Source organism: Phodopus roborovskii, unplaced genomic scaffold (genome assembly GCF_943737965.1).
Source record: "Phodopus roborovskii unplaced genomic scaffold, PHOROB, whole genome shotgun sequence".
Taxonomy (NCBI): Eukaryota; Metazoa; Chordata; class Mammalia; order Rodentia; family Cricetidae; genus Phodopus; species Phodopus roborovskii.
In genome coordinates, this window is record NW_026126418.1 from 9,636,202 (window position 1) to 9,661,157 (window position 24,956).

The window sequence follows — 24,956 nt, forward strand, 5'->3', positions numbered from 1 at the left end:
ATCTCAAACTGAGTAAATCCTCTCATAAGAACTTGTTATGGTTGGCTAACTACATAGAGTAGTAAAACAAGCAGCATGTAAGTCTATATAGGTAAAAATGGCTTAGCCAGTGAAGCAAAACTAATTAATTTGGATAACATATATTCTAACTTTACTCCCCTGGCTATGATGAAATCCCCGACAAAGAACAATTCAAAAGAAAAAGCCTGCAATTCCAGATCACAGTCTATTGAGGGAAAGAACTCCAAGGAGGCACTAAAGGCAGGAACTTGAAGGCAAGTCTGCCCTCTATTTAATATAATATAAGCTCTGTGTAAAAACTTGCCTCGTATTGTTAGTTGGTGGCATTCTTGTCAGTCTCTAGACCTTTCTATAGGCTCAGTTTTCTCTTCAAACCAATAATGGCTCCCTCTTTTATGTTTGTTCTCTCTCTCTCTCTCTCTCTCTCTCTCTCTCTCTCTCTCTCTCTCTCTCTCTCTCTCTCCTATTCCTACCCTGGCTCAATCTCCCTAGTCACAAATGCTTTCCTCTCCTCCCCTTCTCTTTCTCCTACTTCTCTCTCCATTCACTGCCCCCCCCCACTTCCCATGTGTTCTGGGGGACTTGTCCCTTCCCCCTTCTGTAAAGAGTTTTATATGAATCTCTTAGAATACACCCTGTATCCTAGTTCCTCTGGTGGTGTGAATTATAGGCTGGTGATTCTTTGCTCTAGGTCTAAAATCCATATATGAACTAGTACATACTATGTTCCTCTTTTTGTGACTGGGTTACCTCAGCCGTGGAAAGGCTACTAAAAATGCCCTTTCCAGATAGTGAGATCAACAACTAACTTATCCACCAACATGGAGCCCTCATCTAGTACCTGCTGGAAACAGAAGCAAACACCCATAACTAAACACTGAGTCAAACTAGAATCCAGATGCAGAGGAAGAGGACAAGACCAGGTTGCAGAAACACATAGAGACAGCTGACCTGAATAAGGAGGAGCTAACGGGCCCCCAGACTGATAGCTGGGAATCCAGCATGGGTCTGACTTAGACCCCCTGAATATGGGTCTCAGCTATAAGGACTGAGCAGTCTAAGGGACCTCAGACAGTGGAACCAGGATGTATTCCTGGCACACAAAAGGATCTTGTGGACCCATCCACCATGGAGGGATACTCCCTTACTTAACCTAGAGACAGAAGAGAAGTCCTAGTCCCTACTTCAAATGACTTGACAGATTTACATGACCCCACCTGAATGGCATTGTCCTATATGTGGAAATGGGGTCGGGGATGGGAGGGGAGGGTGGTCAGGGTGCATGTGAACCAAGAGATAAGGTAAGAAGGAGGGAGGGAGGGGGAACTGGGATCGACATGTAAAATAAATAAATAAATAAATAAAAGAAACTTGTCTCATAGATATTGGGGTATAACAGGTCTCATTGACAATACTGACTTCCAGCTGACATGCAGGTAGGCTTATACTCAGCTTACTTATATAACACAAATCTATCTCCCCAGGGATGATACCACTCACAATGGGTTGGATCATCCTACATCAATCAAAAATCAAAGAAACCAGTCACAAACATGTTCATTGGCCAGGTGGTTTAAGCAATTTCTTAATTTTGGCTCTCCATTCAGAAGTCTGTGGGCTTTGTCAGGATTACAAGTAAAACTATCCAGAACCAAAAAAAATTCTATTAATTACACACAGTAATTAATTATTGATTATATATTTTATATATGTGATAAATAATTTGTATCTTATTTTTATTTCTTTTACTAGGGCAATATTTAAAGATCCCTCCTGTTTAATTGTTTTAGTCTAGTCTCCAGAAGAAATAGGGTCTTACTATTTCAATGGAAAGAACTTTTAAAAGAACAAAATGTGTTAAACCTTTCATCTTGTCATGCACATTTTACAAAAACAATTCTTGTCCAGTGAGATGGCTCAGTAGATTAAGTTGCCTACTGTCTTAGTTTGTGAGTTCAATCCCTGGTACCTGCATGGTAAAAGGAAAAAACTGATTTCCGTAAAATTTCTTCTGACCTCTATTTAAGTGCCATAATTCACACTCTCACAAATATACATGCAAGTTCAGAAAAATGAGACATTGATGAAATGGTTCATTGGGCAATAGTGCTTGCTGCCAAGGCTTATGAGCTAAGCCACATAGTGGAAAGAGAGATATATAAAATTCCCACCGATTGTCCTCTGACTTCTACATGTGACCAATAACACATAAACCCTTAATACACAAATAGATTAAATCATGTGAATAGATAGATAGTAAATATATGATATATAAACAGATAGATATTTTAAAATTTTAAGCTTAACCAAATTTATCACCATATCGTTAAATATCATTAAAGAATAATTAGCCTCACAAATTCTCCTTGAGAGACCCCATTCATACTTTACAAATCACTTAACTCTAATAGTCTTTATCATCTTAATATTTTCCATTTGTATCAGAAATAGTTTATGGAACAAAGGGACAATTAGATCATAATTGACATAAAATACAGCTTGGTATGCAAATAATATGTATTATAGGACATAGGTTTATATTGAGAAATTAAAACTGGCTTTCCTGTTTCCGAATGACTATTTTGGTACTAGAAGGTGTAGTAAAGCAGAGGTGTAGGATACAGATATGGGTCATAGAAAAATGATTCCAACTATTTGTTTTTTATTTTTAGGGGTGATGGTAGAAGAAGTCTATTATTTCCCTAGTATTTGATACTGGGTCGGATACTCATTTGAATTTAAGCAGTCCACATTTCATCTCTCGATGTTCTAGAGGTAAGAAATGAAATTGGTTTCACAGGGTGGAGGCCAATTTGTGAGAGCTTGGAAACTCTAACACAAAGATGCTTGCCCCTCCTTCCTTCTTATTTGTAAGTGTGATATCACTCCTCTCAGTCGTCACATGGCCATTTCCACTTCTATGTCAAATATCATGTGGAATCTACATATTCACAGACTGTATGAATGCAGCTTGGAAATATAGCACAACTGTTCAATCTCACCATTACTTACCAATCCCTCATCTGTATCACACAAAATCCAGTGTGATCATATACTAACAGATAATAGACAGAGGCAGCGATTGAAGCAGAGACCATGAATGGCATGCTGCTTACTGACTAGTTACTACAGGCTTGCTTTTCAGTAGATACACCTACATAGCACTTCAGCACGTAGGTCTCAGGCCACATTGCAGAAGAAAGGACTGAAAAAGTACAAGAGGCATATGATCCAAGTGATTTCTGTGGGTCTATCTCTTAATACATAAGCAACTCCCATAAAAGCTCATCAACATAATTTCTCGATTGTGAAACGAACAAGAATTTAATGGCCATGTCAAAATGGATGGGGAAATTCCTGTGAACATCTTTTTACCTTAATTTAAATTAAAAAACAATCCCACTTTACATATTAATCCCAGTTCCTTCTCCCTCCTGGGCTGTGGTGCTCCTCCATGTATCTAGGCTGAGAGAGTATCACTCCATAGGGTATATTCCCACGTGCACTATGGATAAATAATTCTACTGCCAGAGGTCCCACAGTAGATCTCTCTCTCTCTCTCTCTCTCTCTCTCTCTCTCTGTCTCTCTCTCATTCTCTCTCTCTCTCTCTGAGAAAATAGTTATTTTATGATTTGAGATTATTATATAATTATATCATTTTCCCCTCCTTTTCCTTCTTCCAAACTCTCCCGCATATTCTTCCTTATCCTCCTTCAAATCCATGGCCTATATTTCTTTTAATTTGCTGCTGTTAAATAACGTAAGTATACATATTCCTGGAAACAGAAATGCCAGCTGCTTAGATTGCTTTATGCCACATCTGTGAAACTCTGAGTCTTTACACAATAACCTGGGATTTTGACCAGTTGTAGAGCAGTGATTGAAAGTGTCCACTCTATTACTACAAGGATGATTTTGACATCTAAATGTCTAGAGTAATAAAGGATTTGATGATGGGGAGCTTGTGAAGACTACTGCGAGTTTCTAGGGGAGACAAAAATGGGTAATAGATTCTGATGTATCTCAGGTTCTTAGAAAATAACATTTCTCCTTCTCATTCTTGTGATATAATTATTAAAACACATAAATAACATTAATATCTTATCTTATGAAATGTAGAGTTATAAACTTGGATGTCAAAATTAGAATCCTTTACTTCCTACCTGATTAAAGAAAACTTCAAGCTCTGAGTAGCTATTTTTTTATAGTATTGAAACACACTGGAAATAGGTCATACTATACAGGCAAAATGACACTTTATCTAACATGTTCTGCTCCTTATCTTTGAAAATTGTGTCATTATCTACTAACTTAGAGATAGAAAGACACAATAGCACAGTAGAAACTGTTGCTAATGTGTTATTCTTCTATCCTTTCCTATAACTGATTAACAAGGGAAAAGTAAAAGGTTAATTTTCTAATTACATGCTTTTCTGAGGTAAATTATGCATGTTACCACATTCATTGACACACTATAATGGGTGCTTTATGGAAATTGATTTCCTCTGAAGCTAGAACAATCAGAAGTGTATTTTTAGGAAATAAGTAGGCAGCAAGCAAACACTGAAAAGATCTAATTCTACCTAAAAAGTGTTCAGGAACAGCTCTTGCCTTTGAAGCAATCATTGGTGTTCACAAGTTACTCACTCCAATCAGACAAGTCAAAAATAAACCTGAGCCATACCTGGCTCCTGGCTATAACTCTTCTGCATTTATGAGATATAATCTTATATAGAGGTATCTGCATAAATAGATGCTTCTGAGATCAGATATCCATTTGGTTTATTGGATTTTTAGTTTTTACTTTTTTTTCTTTAGGAAAGACTATCAGTTTTAGAGAGAAAGATTTTTTAAAAACTTCACATGATACTTTAATTTTTGAGTTCATAGCACTCAACTTGAATTATGAGCAATTTTTATGGTTAAACTTTGCACATATTGCGATAGTTTCACCATGCTCAAAGTTTGAATCCAATCTGTTGTTTACATATTTCCTTTTGTGTTGGTTATTGATACTTCCAACTGAAGTAGGGTCACTTAAAATGATATCAAGCTCCTCATCATACTTTAACTTATACAGTTACATTTTAAAAATAAGTTAAGTACTATGCTCTACAACACATTTCTAAAATAAGTATTATGCTCTACATCAAATTTCAGATTTATTCATGCTTTAAAAATGCCTTAATATCCATTAAACAACATTTTCCCACTTTCTATTCCTAGATCTTGGCATCCTTTTCTAGTCTCTATGAATTTGTTTATTTCAAGTGCTTTTTTATAAATGGAAAAGATTCCTGACATTGGTTTGGCAAAGATTTCTTGGATTTGACATCAAGATCTCAGGCAATGAAACCAAATATAGACAAGCAGAACTACATCCAACTCTAAAGCTTCTTCACACAAAAGTGAAAAATCAATAAAGTAAAAAGACAACCTACAGAATAGGAGAATGTATGTGCAAAACATCTATGTGAGGCCATTATTTTAACAAAACAACCCCAAACCTACAATTTAGTAACAAATAAGCAACCCAATTTCATTTAAGTATTTATCCAAAATAAAAACAGAAACAAAACCTGACTGCAAATACAGGAAAACTTGTTCAAGTCCTCATTCCTCAGGTAAAATGAATCAAGGACTCCTTCAATAAGTCATATTCCACCTAATAAGAAGGTTACTGTTTCTCTCTCTCTCCTCTCTCTCTCTCTCTCTCTCTCTCTCTCTCTCTCTCTCTCTCTCTCACACACACACACACACACACACACTTTCTAAATATTTAGAGTGAAGCAACTTTTTTTTTTCAGGCCAGCCTTGGCTACATAGTGAGTTCTGGACCAGCCAAGGCTACTTAGTGAGACCTTGTGTCAACACCAAACAAAGCCAAAACCAGAGTTCTTGGGGATTCTTTTAATTCTAGCACAGAGACAGTGAATTGTAAGCTTCACTGGGTTACATGAGAGCCAACCTCAACCAACAATAAAAACACAGGGAAAGAATGAGGCCCTCCCAACACAACATATTCCCCGCAATTTATGTTCTTTTTTTTTTTTTTTTTCTTTTCTTTCTTCTTCATCTTTTTGATTTTTGAGACAAGGTTTTTCTGTGATTTTGGAAGCTCTCCTCCTGAAATGACTAGGCTGTACTGGAAGTCACAAAGATCCACCTGCCTGTGCCTCCCAAGTGCTTGGATCAAAGGGTGACACCACCAATGCTGGGTTGTAATTCATGTTCTTTAGGTGACAAAATTACAAGTTAGATAGTATCCCCAGCTATGGGGTACCCAACACTCAGCCCTAGCATTGGGATATACTCGTATGCATACAGCTGGATCCACTGCCTAAACTTCTATGCCTTTTCTCCATCCCACCGTTGCTCACCTTGGAGATAGCCTCTAGAAATGTCTGCTTTCTGGTGTCTCCAAAGCAATGGGGACCTTGGCATCCATGGAGCTTTCCATGCCCGGACCGTTGAGGAAGTACAACCTGGGTTAAATTAAGCCTCTGTTCTGGGAGTTGCCGCTCATTCTAGGCTAGGAGTCTACATTTAAGGGCACCTGATGATGGTCATCAAGTTCTGCAACATTCCAGAGCCTTCAGGTGGGAAGAGAAAGAAGGACTTAGGCAGGCTTTTCCACTAAGGCAGCTGGAAGCAGCCTCACCTCCCTGTCTCCTGCTTCTTTTTCCATGTCTGTCTCATGGCCTGTCCAGCTTTTTCTTTCTTTTTGCCTCCTGAGTGCTGGGAATAAAGATGTGTGCCACCACTGCCCAGCTTGTTTTTTATTTTTTTATTTTTGGGACAGTGTCTCTCTGTGTATCCTTGACTGTCCTGGAACTTGTTCTTTAGACCAAGATGGCCTCCAACTCATAGAAATGTGCCTGCCTTTGCCACCAGAGTGCTAGTATTAAAGGCATGCACCACCACAATCTGGTTCTCTTCTGATTTTTAATTGTTTTTTTTCTGTTTTATTTTGGTTTTTTGTTTGTTTGTATTTTTTTTATTTTACATATCTGTCCCAGTTCCCTCTCCCTCCCCATTCCTCCCTCTCTCACTCCAAACCTCCCTCCCATAACCCCAGACCACCTTCCCATCCCATCCCCCCCACACTCCACAGGGAGGATGATGCCTTCCAGGAGGGATCAACAAATTCTGTCAAGTTATTTGGAATAGGGACTAGGCACCTCCCTCCTGCCTCCAGGCTAAAGGAGTAGCCATCCTTGGGGAATATGCTCCCAAAGTCCTTTGTGCACTTGGCATATATCCTGGTTCCACTGTCAGAGATCCCTTAGACTGCCCATGCCTTCTAACTGAGACCCATGTTCAGAGGGTCTCAGTCGGTTCAATGCTGGTTTCCCAGCTATCAGTCTGAGGGTCCATTAGCTCCCCCTTGTTCAGGTCAGCTGATTCTGTGGGTTTGTGTAGCATGGTCTCGTCCCCATTTTCTTATCACTCCTCCCTCTCTGCATCTGGATTCCAGTTCTGTTGTGGGGTGGTTTTCCCACCAGTCTGCTGCCAGAGCTGTACCAGCCACAAATAACATACAGAGATGCTGTATTAGATATAATTTTGTTGGCCAGTTACTAGTTTCTTATTGGCTAGCTGTTGTAAATATTAACCCGTTTCTATTAATCTAAGTATTTCCAGGTGGTATCATCTTACCCAAGAGCAGGGCCAGCGTTCTTCTCTCTTTATCCTCCATCTTGAATTTCCTCCCTGCTACTTTCTATCTCTTCCTTGTCTTTAGTCCTGCCTATCTTGCTTTCCCATTGGGCAACAGTGTTTTATTCATTAACCAATAAGAGAAACATATTTGTAGAATGAAATCTCCCATCACATTTGGCTCAGTGTTTAGCTATGGATGTCAGCTAACACATGAGGGCCCTATGATGCTAGATAAGTTATTCATCAATCTCAGTATCAGGGAAGGGCATTTAAGGTAGACTTTCTACTGTTATTCAAATTGTTAGTTGGGGGTCATCCTTGTAGGTCCTTGAACATTTCTCTAAATTTAGTTTTCTCTTCAAACCTATAATGTCTCCCTCCCAATATGCTTCTTTCCAATTTGTCTCCCCTTGATCTCCTTTTGTTGTCTTATTGCTTTAGCTAGAACCCAGTCACAAAAAGAGGAACATGGTATGTACTCATATATGGATTTTAGACATAGAGCAAAGGATCACCAGCCTATAATTTACACCACCAGAGAAACTAAGATACAAGGAGGAACCTAAGAGATTCATATAAGGTCCCTCAGAAGCGGGAAGAAATAAGATCTCCAAAGCATATGGGAATGAAGGGCAGTGAGTGGAGAGGGAGCTAGGAGAAAGAGAATGGGAGGAGAGGAAGGCATGTGGGGACTAGGACGATTGAGTAAGGGGAGGAATAGTTGAGAGACAAAAGACTGTAAGAGAGATACCATAAAAGAGAGAGCCATTATAGTTTCGAAGGGTCAAGGAACTTTCTACTGACAGTGATACACATGAAAGACTTTTTGTGAGTCCTCTCAAATTAAAAGTAGAAATGTCTTCCTCTGGGTAATTTTTTTTTTCTGGTTCAATCTGTTTGCATGCAATATAATGGCATCATTGTTTTTTAAGTTGCATAATACTCCAAATGTGTAAATACCCCAATGTGTATCATATTTTCTTTATTTATCGTACTGTTAAGGAACTTCTGTGTTGTTTCCCCTTCCTCACTAAGTTTAAAAAAATGCACATACTAAGCCAGTCACAAATACAGTGTTCCACAGGTCAGGCACTATGCATTAATTAAGAGACATTGTAACAGTCCTAAATGCTATATATCCATGAAATCCCTCCTTTCAGACTCAATGAATTCCGTTGTAACACTCAGTCCTAAATGCTATATATCTATGAAATCCCTCCTTTCAAACTCAAGGAATTCCATAGAAACAGATATAGAAAAATTGGAAGAGCTAGGGGCAATGTAGGACACACAGAAAATTATTACCCCAAAATTAACAAGAGAAAAACTCATCTGAACTCACAGACAATGAAGCAGTATGCACAGGGATTGCATGGGTCTGCACTGAATAAATACTGTGGATTTCAGTTTAGTATTTTCATAGGATTTCCAGAGTTTATCAATGTGTAGGTCTGATTCTTATTCCTTCTCTTGTGCTTTTTTTTCCCTTCTGTTAGTTTATTTTGTCCAACTTTGGTGGGATAGTATTTGTTTTATCTTGTGTTACATTTTTAAAAATGAAGGAATGAGTGGATGAATGAATGAAACCTAGCCACTAGGGTAAAAGTTAGCAACTGAACTGGAACTAATATGCAACAAGAGAGGGGAAAAAGCTTTTCTCAAGTGATATAAGAATGGGTATATAAACCACTCTAGGATAGACCTCATGGTCATCAGTGGTTGAACAACCACAGTTGTTTTGTTTGTTTTCTTTGTGTGTATATGTGTACATGCTTGTGCTTTTAGTTGGCTACAATTTTTTGGGATTTGCTTAGTTTTGTTTTGGGGGATATTATTTTATTTTGTATTCCTATTTTGGGGGATGTTTGAACTGCTTGGCTTTTGTCTATTTTATTGAAAAAAAAAATGAGGTTGGGTGGATAAAGACACAGAAAGAATCTGGAAGGTCTTGGAGAAGAGAAAATATATGACCAAAACATATTTAAAGATGAAAATTGTTTTAAATATAAAAATATAACAAAACTTAGATGTACTACATAGTTTTGCAATTCCACTGAGTGAGTGAGTGAGTGTGTGTGTGTGTGTAAGAACAGAGGAATAACATATTGAATAGCAGAATCAAACATATTAAATATGGGGGTAAATTAATGCTTATGAAGAAAGAAAAGAAGGATTCCAGAGTATAGAGTGTAGGAGAAGCTCAGGTCTAGTTAATTACTGTTGACTTCAAAAGGAACAGAAAACATTTGATGATTAGGATGTTCCCTAAAGCCCATGAATCCCAAGCCTAGCCTTACCTTATTTATGCAGAAAAGCAGAAGGGACTCAGTTGAAATCAAGAATCAAACTTGCTTTTAAATTTCTTTATTGAATATTTGGAAGATTCATGTCATGTACCACAATTCTGTTCACATTCCAGGACCCCATTTGCCCCCTTTCATCTCTGTTGAGTTCACCACCCACAAAACAAAGTAAGCAAATTTCTTATTTATTTATTTATTTTTTAATTTTACATGTCGATCCCAGTTCCCTCTCCCTCCATACCACCCTCTTACACTTTCTGCCCCTTCACATGCACCCTGACCACCCTCCCCTCCCATCCCCCACCCCAATTCCACATGTAGGGCAATGTCATCCAGGTGGGGTCATGTAAATATGTCAAGTCATTTCACGTAGGGACTAGGGCTTCTCTCCTGTCTCTAGGTTAAGGCAGTTATCTCTCCATGGGGGATGTGTCTGTAAGGTCCATTTGTGTACCAGGAATACATCCTGGTTCCACTGTCTGAGGTCCCTTAGACTGCTCAGTCCTTCTGGCTGAGACCCATAGGAACAGATGCAGAGTCACAGCTAACATAAGGTGGAGTTCAGGGAATTCTGCAGAAGTGGGAGACAAAAGATTTTAGTGGTCAAGAATACCACAAGAAAACCAACAAAATCAACCAATCTTGGCTCATAGGGGCTCCCAGAGACTGAGCCAATAACCAGGGAGCCTGCAAGGGAATGACCTAAGCACTCTGCATATTTGTTACAGTTGTGTAGCTTCCTCCTCCCATGGGGCTGCTAACAGCAGCAACAGAGACTGGCTCAGACTCTTTTACTGGCTTTTGGGAACCTACTCCTCATACTGGGTTTCCTTATCCAGCCTTAATACATGCAGAGGTGATAAGTATTACTGCAACTTGACAGGTCATATTTTGTTGATACTCCTGGCAAATCACCATTTCCCTAAACAGAGAAGGGGAGTGGATTAGGGGGTGGATTTCCAGTGGTGAGGAGGGGAGAGGAGGAAGGAAAACTACAGACAGGAAAAAGAGATATATTTATTAAAAAAGAAAATTTTGTATACTATGTATTAATAACTTTAGTGCAAACTACTAAATGAGTAGATTTGTTTAATGTAAAGCTTAGATTATTATTTGACAAATCCATACACCAGAAATACAAGATTTTAAAGCTATCCCCTCACTACTATTAGATGTTTTGTCCCAACATAATCAATTTTTTTTTTCTTAGTAAATCATTTCTGGAAAGCATGTTGATATCAATGTAGAGAAATAGCTCTTTATGTCATTGTGATAAGTAAAGACATACTAGCAAGCCTACAAAATCATTTCCATTTCCATGAATTGCTAACCTTTTATTTTTTATTATTTTTTTGGAAATGAAATCTTGTATATTTTTCATAAAATATATTTTGATATTCTACCCTACTTCTGCTCCTCATGGATCTCTCCCAGCTCCATAGCTATTCAAATAAATATTATTACTCTCTTCCTTCCTTCCTTCCTTTTTCCCTTTCTTAAAAACAAAAACTAAATAAAGAAGGTGAAAATGAAACAACAAAAGAAAAACACACATGGCACTAAATAACATAAAACCTGAAATTAAATACATCATAGGTCTTGGGGAAAACCTATTATTTTGTGAAAGGCACAAAGCAATATAAAAGTATGTTGCTATGCCAATAGGGCAGAGCATCATTCAACTTTCATCAGAGGAGTATCTTTTGAAGTAGATAGTATTATGATATGGTGTCATAGGGAATATTGGCAGTTTGGGTTCAAGGAGCCCCAAAGCCGGAGAGAGTCAGACCTGTCATGATGTAGAGGATTCTCCAGTGAAGAATTTATGGGAAAGGGGTGATTGGAGCTCACAGCATGGGAAAAGGGAGGGAGGGATGGAAAGAGAGAGAGAGGTACAACAGGGAGAGGAAGAGAGAATATGTGGGGTCTGCCTTTTTAAGGGAATAGTGACTTAGCTGAACACTCTGTCAGCATCCTGAACATTTCAGAGTACTGCCTGAGTGCTGGCAATTTCAAGTTCAAAAGGGTAACACAATCTGACAGGTCTCAGAGGGGTAGCCTGGTGTGTATGGATACTAACAGATTCTATTAATAAAAATGTGTATAACTGGCAATTTGAAAGGAGTGGGAGACTTTGAAAAACTCAGCCCTCAAGGCTCAAGTCTCTATTTAGAAGAGGAACCAAAGAGCAAATTTGCCAGAAGTAGTGAAGCACCCAAAACAGTGTTTTTCAGACAAATCAAGATGTATAATCATATGAAACCACCGAGTCCTTGACTACATGCACACGACCAATATAGGTTCAATTCAGACACAATAACAGCACAGAGAGAAGATGTAGGCACAAATCCTACTCTTTACCAAGAAAATACCTGCAATTGATAATGTCTGAGAAAGGGAGAATTTATTTTCTACAATGGAGTGCCCAGGACAGAATTCAGGCTCAGGAGTAGTTGGCCAATTCAAAATGGACTTCAACAGTTTTGTTTGTTTATTTTCATTTATCTTCTTCGTGTGTGTGTGTATATACTTTTTGTTTGTTCAGTCATTTTTGTTACACTACAAGTTAATGCATCGTAAATTAAAGCAGTGCTTTATTAGAACACTCCAAGTACCTGACCTACATGAAGTTCTTAATTGATTTTCTTATTTTTCATAATAATATTATGAAATAAGTATCATTTTATCCACTCAGAGAAGAAAAATTTAGGAAAATGTTCTTTACAAATTTATGAAAACTAGTCAGAAGAAAGCATTGAAAGAATCTCCCTTACTCTTGAGGATTGTTAATATTATTTTTTAAATCTTTATATCACATTGTCTCTCCAATGTAACATTATCTTATCATTAATGAAAAGTATACAATCATTTTTTGCATATTTGAAATTGCATGTAAAGTTTGTATTTAATTGCAATCAAGGTACATGGTCCCCCATACTAAAATTATATAATGTTTCTTATAAACATAGTTAAAAGATTCATAGAAATGTTCATACTTTTTATTTCATTTTGAAATCCAAGGAGAAAATGGTGACATCTATGTTCACACCATTTAGATGGGATACATTACAGTCAAATAGAAAATCACAAACAGTCCCAGTTTCTTTGCTTTCATTTTAATGATCTTGCTACTATTAAATATCACTATCTGCTTTCATGTCATGTGTAATTATGTATTCTCTCTGCCTTAACAGACATTGAACTCCAGATGGAGAGAACATTCACAGGGATTTTCATTAAACATCTCCATATACAATGAATGCTTTCAGAGTGACACATAGAAATGATGAGGAGAGTTTTTAAATCTGAGTTGATATCAACCAAAGCAATGTAGCACTGCCTGGCAGTAACAGTTAGTAGGATAGCTTGTTATCAATCAGTTCATTCCCTATGGAGGTCCTTCAGCCAAATCTGAAGCAGACAACTGGAATGTGTATTCAAGACAACCATCTGCAGATTATACTGAGCTGTTATCCTTTTGCTGCTGTTGCCTTAGTTACTATTTTAACCAGCATGGTTTATTTTGAGACAGTCTCCATCTTCGTGCATTTTTGTTTTCTCAAATTCACTCACAGGCAGTACCCACTTTAGATGCAACCTGTTCTTGTAAGCCAGAAACCTAAAGTAGATATGTCAGGAAGAATTCTAGTGCAAAGGCTTGGGCTGTGAATATATTGCTTCCTATCTGTTCAAAAACTGGTAATAGTTACAAAATGTGCCAGTGGAAGCAAAGCATAGGCTTTTAGTACTTGTGATAGATGAAGCAAAGTAGGGACAGATGTTGAATTTGTATTTATCATATACTCAAATATAATTTCTGCCATAGAATTCTGCTTTTTAAATTATGTATTTGATTATGCTACATTGCAATAGTTTCTGTAGTTTAGGATCTTATCATCTACTTATAGTAACTTTTACCTTTCTTTCTTATAAAAGACAATAGTATTTGCTTGAAAATAATGTGTAAACATAATTCTTGTGGATTAACCTTGTTTTAACAATTAAAGATTTTAAATCCACAAAATCTTAAATTAGTAATTTGGTAGTTAAAGTCTTAGTAATTCCAGTAAAAGCAAAAATAATTATTTACAAACTCTATGACGTGCTCTTTCTTCCTCCTAAAATAGGTAAACAAAGCAAAATAAGTGCAAATCATGTTAATAGAGTCATCGACACAAAACAAGTATAGTGCTCTTTCCAGCCAGCGCTGAGCAATGGGCATCTCTTGGGACAACTGGGACAAGCTCCACAAGACGGGGATAAGAAAAGCCCTACCACAAGAAGCAGAAGTATGAATTGGGACGGCTTGCTGCCAACACAAAGATTGGCCCTCGTCGTAAACACAGAGTCCGAGTTCAAGGAGGCAATAAGAAGTACCGTGACCTAATTTTGGATGTGGGGGGGGGCTCTGAGTGCTGTACTCGAAAAACAAGAATCATTGATGTTGTCTATAATGCATCCAATAAAGAGCTGGTCCGCACCAAGACCCTAGTGAAGAACTGCATTGTGCTCATCGACAGCATACCATACAGACAGTGGTACTAGTCCCACTATGCACTGCCCCTGGGCCGCAAGAAGGGGCTAAGCTGACTCCTGAGGAGGAATAAATACTAAACAAAAACGATACAAGAAAATTCAAAAGAAATACGATGAAAGGAAAAAGAACGCCAAAATCAGCAGTCTTCTGGAGGAGCAGTTACAGCAGGGCAAGCTTCTTGCCTGTATTGCCTCAACACCAGGCCTGTGTGGTAGAGCAGATGGCTATGTGCTAGAAAGCAAGGAGCTGGAGTTCTATCTGAGGAAGATCAAAGCCCGGAAAGGCAAATAAACCATCATTTATAGCTCATGTAATAAAGGTGTTTATTGTTCTATTAAAAAAAAAACAAGTTTAGTTATTTAATTGAATAGAAAAAGTATCTATATTTTCCAAAGATGTTAAGATTGAATTAACATCAAAATAAGACTTCTAACCAATGTATTACTTGTGACATATTAGAATAATCACTTTCATGATTAGAGTAGGATAAAAATGGTTGATTATAATTGGCAAGTACCTAAACAAATGCCTTTGCAAAATGAGGTAAGAGGATGGAACAAATAAAAGTGAGATTTTCATAGTAGTATTTGGAGATTCACAAAACATTTTATGAAAAATAAAAGATAAAATAATGATATAATGAAATAATTAGGGTTCTGAGAGGCCTGATGTCTCTGACACATTAGTCATGAGGCATTTTCTGTTCATTGCTATATAAGAGACAAAGTTTAAGTAGCATATGCCTTGTTTGCTGTAGCTGACTGACTAGAGTACAAAATATTCCATTAGTACATGGCTCTGGGGTGAATCCATAGTACTGCAGGATGGGGAATAAAGACAGGCTGAATATATCAGGTTGGGGATGTAACTGAGTTGGTAAAGTGCTTGCATAGAAAGCATGAAGCTCTAGGTTCAAGTCCTGACACCACATGAATAGAAGGTGCAGTGAAATGCCACTAATGTCAAAAATTGTGAGTTGTAGCCTGTGCAGCTCACCTTGAAGACTGAAACCCTCATCCTTGGCTATTTAGTGGGTTAGGCTATACTGGGAAACATGAGTCCTTGCCTCAAAATAAAAATAAAAATTGCAAGTTAAAAATATTATTTTGATAATGAGGGAGAATTAGAGATTCAAATGTTTTCTCTTGGCAAGTATCATATGAAATCTTAACCAGAACAACACATGAGAAATAAATATAGCTAATACTGCTTGAAAGAAGCTTCAAGTTATTAATGTTGAAAAACTACATTATCATCAACATGGTAACTTCAAAATAAAGTACAAACTTTGAAAATGTGAAATGGGATTTAAAATTGCACTTTGTACACCAATTAGAAGAAATACATATTTCAGATGAGATCAGGCGTGGTCAGGGTGGTGTATGGCCATAGACGAGGCCCCCATCACTGGGCCTCTGATAAAGAGGCCTCAGATGGAGAGAGCCAGGCCCAGGCTAGATCTGCCTATCACTGCAAACCAATCCAAGAACATATAAAATAAATCATCCACCATGACAAAGTAGGCTTCATCCCTCCCTCGGTTGCAGGGATTGTTTAACATATAAAAATCTATCAACATGATCCACCAAATAAACAACCTGGAAAAGTAAAACTATATGATCAGCTCCCTAGATGCTGATAAGCCTTTAACAAAATTCAACACCATTTCCTGATAAAGGTGTAGGAGAGATCAGGGATAACAGAAACATACATAAACATAATAAGAGCAATATAGAGTAAACCAACAGCCAACATCAAACTGAATGGAGAATAGCTTAAGGAAATCAAGGAATCCCTCTAATATGAGGAACAAGACAAGGGTTCCTCTCTCTCCATATCTCTTCAATATTATACTTGAAGTTCTAGATAAAGCTATAAGACAACAAAAGGAGATCAAGGGGATCCAAATTGGAAAGGAAGAAGTCAAACAGTCTCTATTTTCAGATGATATGTAATTTACATAAGCGAATCAAAAAATTCTACTAGGGAACTCTACAGTGGATAAACACTTTCAGCAAACTAACAGGATACAAGATAAACTAAAAAAAAAAAAAAAAAAAAAAAAAAAAAATCAGTAGCCATACTTTATATAGACGACAAAGTGGCTGAGAAAGATATCAGAGAAACATCACCATTTACAATAGCCACAAACAACATAAATTATCTTGGGGTAATTCTTACCAAACAAGTGAAAGACCTGTATAATAAGAACTTTGTGTCTTTAAAGAAAGAAATTAAGGAGAAGACACCAGAAAACGAAAAGACTCTAGTGAACTTGTAAAAAGCAATCTACAGATTCCATGCAATCCCCAATAAAATCACAGCACAATTCTACACTGACCTTGAAAGTATAATAATCAAATTTATATACAAAAACAAAAGAGCCAGCATAGCCAAAACAACAATAAAAGGACTTCAGGAGGCATCACCATCCCCAACATAAAGCACAATTAAAGAGGAATAGTTCTGAAAACAATCTGGTATCGGCAGAAAATAAACAAGGAGACCATAGAAATCGAATTGAAAATCCTAATATTAACTACACACCTAAGAATAACTGATTTTTGACAAAACAGCTAAAAGTATACAATGGGTGAGGAAAGCATCTTCAACAAATGGTGCTGGAAAATTGGATGATGGTGTGTAGAAGACTGCAGATAGACCCATATCTATTGCCATGCACAAAACTCCAGTCCAAATAGATCAAGGACCTCAACATAAATCCAGCTACACTGGACCTCTTATAAGAGAAAGGGGGAACGTATCCTTGAGCAAATTGGTATAGGAGACCACTTCCTGAACCTAACTCCAGTAGCACAGACACAGAAATCAAAAATTAATATATGGGACTTCCTCAAACTTAGAAGCTTCTGTAAGGCAAAGGACACAGTGGACAAGAACAAATGACAGCCCACAGACTGGGAAAAGATTTTCACCAATCCTACATCCAGCAAAGGGCTGATAATCAAAATATAAAAAGAACTCAAGAAACTATTCAACAAAACACCAAAAAAAATCCTATTAATAAATAGGGTACAGAACTAGGACAGAATTTTCAATAGAGGAAATCAAAAAGGCTGAAAGACACTTAAGAAAGTGCTCAACAGGTTAAGGCAGTTATTCCTCCATGGGGGATGTGTTCGCAAGGTCCTTTTGTGCACCAGAGATACATCCTGGCTCCACTGTCTGAGGTCCTTTAGACTGCTCAGTCCTTCTGGCTGAGACCCATACACAGTCAGTCCCATGCTGGCTTCCCATCTATCAGTCTGGTGGCCAGTTAGCTCCTCCTTGTTCAGGTAAGCTATCTTTATGTATTTCTGCTGCCTGGTCTTGTCCTCTCCATCTGCATCTGGATTCTACTTCAACTCAGTGATTATGTATGGGTGTTTGCTTCTGTTTCCAACAGGCAGTAGTTGAGGGTTCCATGGTTAAGTTAGTTGATGATCTCACTATCCTGGAAGGGCATTTATGGTAGCCTTTCCACAGAAGCCCAGATTGTTAGTTGGCAGCAGGCTTGTAGTTCTCTAGACCTTTCTTAGTGTTCAATTTTATCTTCAAACCAATATTGGCTCGCTCTTTTATGTTCTTTCTCTCTCTCTCTCTCTCTCTCTCTCTCTCTCTCTCTCTCTTTCCCTCCCTCTCTTTCTCTTTCTTTCCTGGTCGCACTTGTTTTCCTTTCCTCCCCTCATTTTCTCCTACTTCTCTCTCCATTTGCTGCCCCCCGCCTTCCACTGCGGTCTGGGGGACTTGTCCCTTCCCTGTTCTGTGAGGGAATTTATATGAATCGCTTAGAATACACATTGTATCCTAGTTCCTCTGCTGGTGTGAATTATATGCTGGTGATCCTTTGATCTAGGTCTAAAATCCATATATGACTGAGTACATACTATTTTCATCTTTTTGTGACTGGGTTGCCTCATTCAGGATGGTTTCTTCAAGTGCCATCCACTTGCCTGCGAATTTCAAGATACCATTATTTTTTTCTGCAGTGTAGTATTCCATTGTGTAGATGTGCCACATCTTCATTATTCATTCTTCAACTGAGGGGCATCTAGGTTGCTTCCAGGTTCTTGCTATTACAAATAATTCTGCAAGAAGCCCTAGTCCCTACTTCACATGAACTGTCAGATCTACATGACTCCAACTGGATGGCATTCCACTACATATGGAATTGGGGTGGGTAGATGGGAGGGGTGGGTGGTTAGGGTGCATGTGAGAGGGCAGAGAGGGTAAAAGGGAGGGAGGGAGCAAAGGAGAAAGGGAGGGAGAGGGAACTGGGATGGACCTGTAAATTAATAAATTAAATTAAAAAAATGCTTTGACTCCAAAATTTAAGTTGAAGGACAAGTTACTGGGGAAAAGGATTTCTATTTTTGTTTCCATAGAAAATGAAAAGCTTTGGATTCCTTCCAGACTAATGTGGTTTGATCAATCCAGACTGCCTAAAACAAAGTACCAGGTGATCCTACAATCAAAACAGCTGGACAAAGCAGCATTACAGACTACAGCCAGGATTTCTGCATATTCTTAGAATCCCCCATGCCAGTGCCCTTTACCAGCAGGAACTAGTTTGGAAAGAACGATACCCAAATTCCCAAATATTGTCTATGAATGTTTGTTTTCATTTAAATGGACTTGGTTATATAAAAAATATAAATAAATAAATAAAAAGAAAGTGCTCAACATCCTTAGCAGTCTGGGAAATGCAAATCAAAACAACGTTGAGATACCATCTTATTCCTGCCAGAATGGCTAAAATTAGAAACACCAATGACAACTTATGCTGGAGAGGATGTGGAGAAAGGGGAACACTCCTCCTTGTCAAATATGTACAGCCATTTTGGAGGTCAGTATGGTGGTTCCTCAGGAAAATGGGAATTAGTTTACCACAGGACCCGGCAATCCCCCTGTTAGGCATATACCCAAATTATCCATATCCATGCAACAAAGACATGTGCTCAATTATATTCATAGCAGCATTATTTGTAATAGCAAGAACCCAGAAGCAACCTATATGCCCCTCACCTGAAAAATGGATAAAGAAGATGTGGCACATCTACGTAATGGAATACTACTATGCAGAAAACAACAATGGGATCTTGAAATTCACAGGCAAGTGGATGGCACTTGAAGAAACCATCTTGAATGAGGTAACCCAGTCACAAAAAGAGGAACTGGTATGTGCTCATTCACATATTAATTTTAGAAATAGAGCAAAGGATCACCAGCCTATACTTCATACCACCAGAAGATCTAGGATACAATGTGAATATAAGAGATTCATATAAGGTCCCTCACAGAAGGGGGAAGGGACAAGTTCTACAAAGCACATGGGAAGTGGGGGGGGGGAGTGACAGTGATTGGAGAGGGAACTAGGAGAAAATGAATGGGAGGAGAGGAAAGCATGGGGACTAGGAAGATTGTGTTAGGGGAGGAATAGATGAGAGAAAAATAAAAAGAGAGAGACAGAAAGAGAGAGAGGGAGGGAGAGAGAGAGAGAGCATAAAAGAAGAAGTCATTATAGGCTTGAAGAGAAAACTGACTCTAGAGAAATGTCCAGAGAACTACAAGACTGACCCCAACTAACAATTTGAGCAGCAGTTGAAAGGTACCATAAATGCCATTCCTGGATAGTGAGATCAATGATTAACGTATCCACCATAATGGAGCCCTCATCTAGTACTTGTTGGAAACAGAAGCAAACACCCACAACTAAACACTGAGTTCAACTATAATCCAGATGCAGAGAGAGAGGACAAAACCAGATTGTAGACACACATAGAGGCAGCTGACCTGAACAAAGAGGAGTTAACGGGCCCCCAGACTGATAGCTGGGAACCCAGCATGGGACTATTTCAGATCCCCTGAACATGGGTCTCAGCTAGAGGGCCTGAGCAGTCTAATGGACCTCAGACAGTAGAAACAGGATTTATTCCTGGTTAAAAAAAGGACTTGCCCCATGGAGGGATACTCTCTTAACCTAGAGCCAGGAGAGAAGCCTTAGTCCATACTTCAAATGACTTGACAGAATTAGATGACTCCTCCTGGATGGCATCACCCTACATGTGTAGTGGTGGGGCGAATCTTGGGATCTTCGGGTTGCATGTGATGGGGGAGAGAGGAAGACTGGGAGGGATGGAGGGAGGGAGTTGGAACTGGGGTTGATATGTAAAATAAAAATAAATTAAGCAAATTATGGAGAAAATAAAATTTTACTAAAAATATGACAAATTGAGAGTAAATAAATTTTAATTTCATAAAACTACATTAGATACATATGTTCTTTATTATTTCTAGTAACTTTTAAATTATTTAACTAGACAAGATTATGATTTCCTGGTAATGTAATTATTTAGTTTGGTAAAATGTGTGTACTAATAATTGGTAGCATTTGTAACAGGAATAATTTAAGATATGCTCTGCTCTGCTCTATGACCTTACCCTGACTTAATAATACCAGACTCCTTTTTTGGGGGGCAGTATGAAACTAGGTGTCATCTTTATGTGCCTCTACAATCACAACTCTACAGTAATCTTTACTAGAACATATTTTTGAATATATATTAGTCACTTCAAAGTATGAGCAATTTGCCTTGTATCATAACCTCCTTATAGAAACCATCACCTACTGAGGGTGTAGGATCACAATATCTTTGTCAAGAAAGTTCAGTTTATATACTTATTTTAGATACTATTTTTAAATGTTTGTTCATCTTTGGCTGCTTTTTTTGTATTCCAGATCAAAGTTGAACAACTAAAGTCACCATAAGAACCAGAATCTCTTATTCAATGGTGAGAACTTACTTGGACCCATGGAAAAGAGCACACTTCTCTTTAAGTTTACACAATGATCACAAACTTCATGAAAGCATGTTTACAAGCATTTTGTTCTCAATAATAACTTCTTTAATACTTAGGGGTATCCTGAAGTTCTCAGTAATCATCAAATGATACAAATAAAATATACGTGACAAAGAATAGAGGAAATTAGAAGAATTTCTCCTGTCTTTTATTAATCACAAAGGACTTTACTAAGGAATAAGAATGTATCCATAATATATGTAATTTAAGGAGAAAATTTTATGTTAAAAGTATTGTTGTTACAATATCTTCTGTCTAAGAATGCAGATAAAAGTACATTAAAGTTCGATTTAAATATATTTTTGAGTGTTTTTAGGGTAGATGAATGCCCTTCATCTTAGTGCACCCCTTATTCCTTAGGGTTATGCAGGCCTGGGTCCACCATTTCTTACAGATAATAAAAAATGTATGCATACTGATGTATGTAATATAAAATATTTAGTAGTTGTATATATTATTTATACATACCCTCTCATACACTTTAACCTATATTGTTACTTACAGCATATAATGCAACAACAATAATATGGACATAATTATTCTCTAGACTTCATGGAATAATGCCAAGGGAACATACCAGTATGTTTATGTTACATATTAAAGGATCTTTCTAAAATATTTTTGGTCTACTATGAATTGAATCTGATGATACAGAAATATGGTGAGTGGGAATGGGTATGGGAGTGAGTAAAGGGGAAAAGAGAGAAACAAACATATACAGAGACAGAAAAAGACACACAGAGAGAAATTTTCAAAAGACAAGGATACTAGGGCATTCATGACATGTCTCAAAATTGAGTTGCATAAAATGAGACATGAAACTTGGATATACTGTGTTTGCTTTTAGTAGTTTAAGTAATATCAATAAATGAATACAACACTATTTGACATTATATATAAACACTAATCAATGTATTCAACATATGTATATAGAACAAAAGGATCATGACAATGATTGGGGTTTATTTTTTATTCCAACCTAAGAATTGTTTTTGAAGGTTGAAGAGGCATAGGAAATATAATACATAGCAAAATAGTAAAGACTGATATTATCTCTTGATTCTCATATTTGATTTGTGGTTACTATAGAGAAAATTATGCTCTACAGGAGAAAATAATGATGTGCTACTTTTTTACACCTCATGTTACTTGACTGGGAATAGGGTTCTTACAAATGTAATTACATTAAAGCCGTAAGTGGGGCAAGCTTTTGTTATAGAATGAATGGACAATAAAAATCTTAAGCAATAAAATTCTAATTCTCAATGTAATGACCATTGGAAAAAAGTGCCTTTGGGTGGTAATTGTGCCCTAATAATGGTGCTTTTGTACAAGTGATTAGTGTCCTTATAACAAGGGACATGAGAGGGAATATTTAATCTTCATCCTATGAGTAGACTGATAGAAACCAGGAAAAGATAAAGAAACTTCAATATTCATCAGTTATGCCTTGGATTACATCTGCATTCTCTCTATTCCAGCCTCTAGAATTACTAAAAATAAATGACTAGTGTTGGTATCAATATATATTATATTATGTATCGCGGTTAAATAAGGATCAGGATAAACAAATAGGCCGAATAGATGTTTATTCAGGGAGAAATAACTTACAACCTAGACAGATGAACACCAGGAAATTCAACCCGATCCTCTCCTGTCTGAGTCACACTAGCAATAGAGCTTTTCCTGGCTTTCCCTCCGACTTCCTTCCACAGGTCACTTCCGCCCATGGCTCCACCCCCCCAATGGGCATAGTCAGTGCCAAAAAAAGGACTATCTCACTACAATTCCCCTTTTAGTCTAAAGAAAAGATTTAGGCTTAATACAAAACTATATATAAAACAGTGAATAACAAGTGTGATCTAAGAAAAGGAAAATCGAGAACAAAATGACCTATCTATCTAGTCCTAGGGTGAAGGCATAATGGAGTTTACAATAGAGTTGTCCTAAGCTGGAAAACATAAGTCTAGTATCTAATATATCTAACTAGGAAGAGAGAATAATAGTTGTGATAGTTTAATCTTCAACCTCATCAAGACCTGAGAAGGAAAATAACAATACTAGAGTAGACAGGAAGTGTGGATGGACAACTTTCAAAAGGTGCAGCAAGGACAGAAACAGCAAGCCACCTGAACAGTCACCCTAGGTCTCACAGCAACGTTGGTACACCCAGTTTTGGCTAAGGCCAAGAGAACTTGACAGACCACAACAAAAGCAGGGAGGTAGAATGGCTGTCTTACCCTGACTTGGCAAGGTCAAGCTGTCTTCTCTATTTGTCTCCTGCAAGCATATAGGACTGCATGTCCAAATCAGTGTTCAAGGTGGGGGCAATTCTTTGCCCAACAGGCCATTAGCTGAGGTGAGAATGAACTCCAGCAGGAGCAACAAGAGTGTCCAACATATTTTTTGGGAAAGTGTACGGTGCTGTCAGGAGCAACAGTGTCTCATGTCAATGGAGTACTAATATTAAAACATTTAAATGCCATGTTCTGCATGTCTATGAAGCGATTGAAGATTAAGCATCTATATCTGACTCTCATAGGTACAGGAAACATGAGTGAAGATAATCTGTAATACTCAGGAATTTAGCTAAAAGACTGATTAAAACTTTTCTGAGTAAAGTAGGAACAAATACTTAAACAATATAACTATTTACATATACATACATGTAAATCCCTAAAATAGAGGTAGAGTATAAGTGTCAAGACAAGAGGTAGAACTATAAAGGGCAGAAAGATAAATATCCCAAATTGTATCAATATACAAAATGTCTTGAATACAAGAAAAGTATACATACATAGAATATGGTAAAAATAATGTGCATAAAACATTGTAAGTGGAAAGATTTAACACAATATAACAAAATATAAACTTAATTTTACATAGCTTACCACATAAGAATACATAACAATGTAAGCTGTAAAATACTATCTCATTCTTACTCAAATTCTCAAGAAAATAGGCTAATCTACCTATATCCCATAAAAACCATACCTTTCCCAACCATTCCCTATTCCTGTCTAAAAGATAAACCCGAGTGTAAGCATCACCTTCCATACCCAACCCTAAATAACTAAAACCAACCCAAAGACGATGACTATTATCCAAAATTCCAAGGATAGGGAAAGGGGGCGTCGTTATCTTAAGATTATTTCCTTTTGAAATGGGACGATGATTGCTCCAACGGATCCTGTAGGAAGAAAAATTTTTAGCAACCAAAATTCTCAACAGAACTGGCGCCGCAGGATGAACCAAACGCAGGTTAAGGTGCCTGATGACGACACTCATGAATGATTAGAGGTCTTGGGGCCGAAATGATCTCAACCTATTCTCAAACTTTAAATGGCCATCTTCGAGGCCAAGATTTATTAGATATGATAGTTACATCCACCCCTGTGTCCAGGAGACCGTCAAACAGTCTATTATTTATCTTAACTATCAATCTAGGCCTATGACTATTTTTAGCGGTTTGCCAAAATATACGTTTTTTATTTTTTTTTCTGTCGTCTTTGATTCAACTTCTGTCACTAGTTTGTCATCCAGAGCAGTATGAGTTTTTATAATAGGCACA

At 37.5% G+C, this 24,956-nt stretch overlaps 1 long non-coding RNA gene and 1 pseudogene across 1 annotated transcript in view; one reads left to right on the top strand and one right to left on the bottom strand.

The window, feature by feature from the left end:
- The window catches only part of LOC127222204 (uncharacterized), a 485,138-nt gene that overhangs the window by 250,107 nt on the left and 210,075 nt on the right, over positions 1-24,956 (bottom strand). The window lies entirely within an intron of this gene.
- LOC127222203 (40S ribosomal protein S8-like) lies at positions 14,202-14,867 on the top strand (annotated as a pseudogene).